Below are 4,584 nucleotides of genomic sequence, written 5' to 3' on the forward strand. Positions count from 1 at the left end.
ACGCTAGGGGTTAAATATGGAAATTTAATTTCTAGCTTCCTAAAATTATAGAAAAACATACGAAATGGAATTAAATTAACAAATAATCAAAGTATAGTGTTTTTGGTAATCAATTACATTTTATATGTCTTAATTATATTTTTAATATATTTGAATTAATATTTTTGAATTTTTAATTAATACACATGTATTACACATTTTTGCTTTCAACTCGTAATACCAGAGCAACCTGATGCTTGCAAAAAGTTTACTTCTATTGGGCTAGATTACAAGTGGAGCACTATTTAGTGCTAGAAGTAAACATTTTACGTGTTGCGCTGGCTTTACAAGTTAAAAGTAAAAAGTTATCTGGCCCAGTGTTTGTGCATTTACATGGACAGCTCACGTAGAACACTACAGACATTTTTTATTGTTATAGTGTGGGTGTGTTGTCAGTGTGAGTTTTGAATGACAATGGAAATACAAGCAAGTGGTGGAAAGAAAGGGGGGTTGATAAAGTTAGCAATAGAGGCCATGAAACAGAGAAATTAAGGGACTGATAAAGAAAGAGATAAGATAATTGTATGAGATAGTTGTAAGTGCATAAAAAAATATTGCAGGTTTATATAAAAGAGCATTATGCAGTGTTAGCTCTAAAAAGCTCCATGTGTTAAACAAAGGCACTTTGATTATAAGGTTTCTGTGAAAAGAATAATGGGTCTTAAAAAGAAAGAAAAGTGAAAAAAGAAAATGTTCTAATGTGTTATAACATTTTATATTGCAATATTACCTACATATAACACATAGTTAAAGTCAGCACCAAAACAGCAATGAACTATGGGTAGCTAGTTCAATGCAAGTTGCGAGCCAGTGACAAGAGGCATATGTATGCACCCACCAATCATAAGCTACCTCCCAGTGGTGCATTACTGCATATACCTAGGTATTATTTTCAATAAATAATACTTATTGAAACAGTAAAATTGAAATAGAAGTAAGTTTCACATAATTCCAGGTTGTATTTACCTGAACTTTAAAGTGTTACTGTAGTTAAAAGTTATAGCCATTTTAAAAATTATTTTTATTTCAGAATATTTGTATTTTATGGCAGCAATAGTATTATGTATTATGCTCAGGGAACCCATAACTAGCAGTGACATGACTTGACTTTTAGGTTTTATTGCATTTGTTAGGAATATATTATACATTAAGATTTTTGTTCACATTCATAACATGTCTACAACACATCATACTACACACAGCTTAACACAGACAGCAAATGAAAGCAAAGTTTTACTTGCAAGGGGAAATGCATAAAAAGGTCAATGTAAAATGATATAAAATAATGGCTTCTGCTCTGAAAGGTATAAAATATGTTCTATCTGTTGTAATAACTCATTTCAGTATTTCATGAGTCTGTACTGTTCTCTATAGTCAGTTTTCTTTTTAACTCAAAACATGACACATTCCTATAAATAATCCATTCATTTGACTGAAACCATGGTAACCCAAAGGCTTGATAAACTGATTTTAAGGCTTACATTTCTAACTGCCTTTAATGCAAAATGGTATGAAATATGTATTATTTTTTTCCATTATTGCTCTTGGCATTTGTGGTATGCATTTAATACAGTTATATCTTTTATGCTCCTATCCTTTCAGAAGAATTAAAACTAGCTGAATTTACATATGAAGCACTATTTCTTTTATAAGTATTTAGGGCTAGACTACAAGATAATGTGCTATTTAATGCTCCCTCTTCAGACTTGAAAAAGGAAAGAATTCTTTTGAAATCTTGTCAATTTATAAATGCATAGTTAGTCCAATAAAAAAGTATTGTTGCTTAATGCAATACTCTTGTTATTTGTACATCTAAATCACTGGGCTAACATGGCTACTCCAATCAAAGTATATATATATAGAAAGTAATGAAGAGTGCACTCGCCGTTTCTTTTCAAAGTTTTATTCCAAATATGTGAACGTTTTCGGGGGATTAGCCCGTTCCCCAGACATACAAAAAACAATTTGAGCAAAACCCACACCAGACACCCTTATAAAGGTGGGCCAGCCAATCACACGCTCTCCAAAGTAAGGTGCCTCCCACAAGTGAGGACACCCCCATGGCAACAAATGAGTCTGACCCAATACAGCAGGTCTGTGCCAGGTGTCATAAATAACATAGCGTGTAGTATGGTCAGATAGGAACACCTAAATGGCTGTGTGCATGTAAGATCCATTATAGTAATAAGGGTCCTAAGGGATGTTACATAATACAAATGGGTGACAGGCCCTCCAGTGGATGAGGTATAGAATGCCCTGATGTTTCCCGTTTTTTTTCTGCTACTTTTTTTCTGCAACTGCCTTAGATCCCCCTTCCCCCCCCCCCCTGTCTTTTACAACATGAACTCTGGCCCTTATACAGACACTGGTATGTGTGTTTACAGTTGTTACAAATGCTTCTATGGGGACACACTTCATTTGCAGACCTTACAATTATTTTAGACTTAACAATGTTGCTTTTCTGATGTATGGTGTACACATAAGCCTGCCCACCCTACTTCTGAGTTTCTGACATGCCCATATGCTAACACATATTCATGCTTTTGATGTACTTTACCTATGTGTTTATGAAATATCATTTTTGAAGATCCTGACCTTAGGTGGATATGAACTTGGATTTATTATAATTATGTATTTAACTTATGTAACTTATTTATCTTGTATTTCCCTGCTTATGACCAATCATGTCCTGCTGTTTATGTATGTTCATTTTTGACTGCTGTATTGGGTCAGACTCATTTGTTGCCATGGGGGTGTCCTCACTTGTGGGAGGCACCTTACTTTGGAGAGCATGTGATTGGCTGGCCCACCTTTATAAGGGTGTCTGGTGTGGGTTTTGCTCAAATTGTTTTTTATATATGTCTGTGGAAGGGGCTAATCCCCCGAAAACGTTCACATATTTGGAATAAAACTTTGAAAAGTCCTGGTGAGTGCACTCTTCATTACTTTCTATTTACCTATCTGTTGCACCCTGGGCATGTGATTTAGATTTCTGGAGTGCTTGTCTACTTTGAACTTTATATATATATATATACTGTATATATCATAATAATATAATATATATATATACTGTATATATCATAACGCAAATGCTGCAGATTTGTCGGCTACACATCCATGACCAGTCTGCCCATTCTCCTCTGACATCAACAAGGCATTTTCGCCCACACAACTGCCTCTCACTGGATATTTTCTCTTTTTCGGACCATTCTCTGTAAACCCTAGAGATGGTTGTGTGTGAAAATCCCATTAGATCAGCAGTTTTTTATGTTTATATATTTTGTATTAAGTTTTTAACAGCATGAATATAACAAAATAATAAACTGTTACCGAGAATAATTTTTCAAAATCCCCCTAGAGGGAGGTTAGTTGGAGTTTTTTTCAAAAACATATTAGCTTCTCTTAACATGACAGAAAGAAAAAATAAAAGAAGAGAGGGTTACCCTAAATCATCAAATAGCAACCTGAGAAACATATGGGTAAGATGAGGTATAGATATATAAAGAAGTAAATTGAGAGGAGAATCGAAACAAGGAAAGAAATATAAGCTGTGTATCCACACCTATATTGTTTGTACATTAATGTCAACTGTCTAGCGAGACCCAACTTCGCATAGTCCAGGTGTGGATAGTTTATTCTCTAACATCAGTATAAAAAAAAAAAAAAAAAAAAAGAGAGAGTTATCATAACTTAGATGAAAAAAAACAATTAACCACAAACAGAATGCTCAACTTGAATCCGCCTACTTAAGGATTGGATGCCTGGGACTGGTCCCACAGCCGCATGGGTGAGTAGTCAAAGCCATTTCTATAGATCCAGTAGAACCACACTTCATCATTTGTGTCTTTAGTGCCCATCGTCCAAGCTGCTTGGTCGTACATATTATATATGTGCTGAATTTAATTTCTTGCCATGTCGGTGTACCTACTTTTCAGTACTTTGCTATGCATGTTCTCACTACTGTGCATAATATTCTGATTAGGGTGTTCACCGGCCTATTATATTTTGGAATTCTATCGTGGAGTAGTGCTTGTGACATGTTAATTTGTACCTGCTCCTCCAGCAGGTGGCTAATTAAGGATGAGAGTGATTGCCATATAACTTGGACCCCCAGGTCAGATTCCCACTTGAGCATGAGTGCTGTTTTGATCTTAGTCTTTGGCCTTTGGGTTTCTAGATATAGTCTTGATATGGAGTGTTTTGGTCTATTTGGGGGGATACACATGGCTTCTAGGGCGGTCTTACTGCCAAGTTGTGTTGTCTGTAGGAATGTGTGCAAAGAAGATGCCAACTGAAGGTAGAGGTACCAGTGTACTGTAATTGGGGTTACTTTTTCTTTTAGTTGGGTGTAAGTCATCATTTTGTTCTGTATCAAAAGGTCTGCTTCCCTGTATAAACCCTTGTTTTCCCATTTTTTAATTACCCTTTGTGAGTCCTCATGTAATAGATATCTAATGGGTCGCTGTAATGATGTCGTGGGACATATCCCCTTCTTATGTGCTAGGTCTGACCAGATGTACAGCGTAGTTTCGCTTGTGATTGGTT

This window comes from Bombina bombina, chromosome 2, assembly GCF_027579735.1.
Source record: "Bombina bombina isolate aBomBom1 chromosome 2, aBomBom1.pri, whole genome shotgun sequence".
Lineage (NCBI taxonomy): Eukaryota > Metazoa > Chordata > Amphibia > Anura > Bombinatoridae > Bombina > Bombina bombina.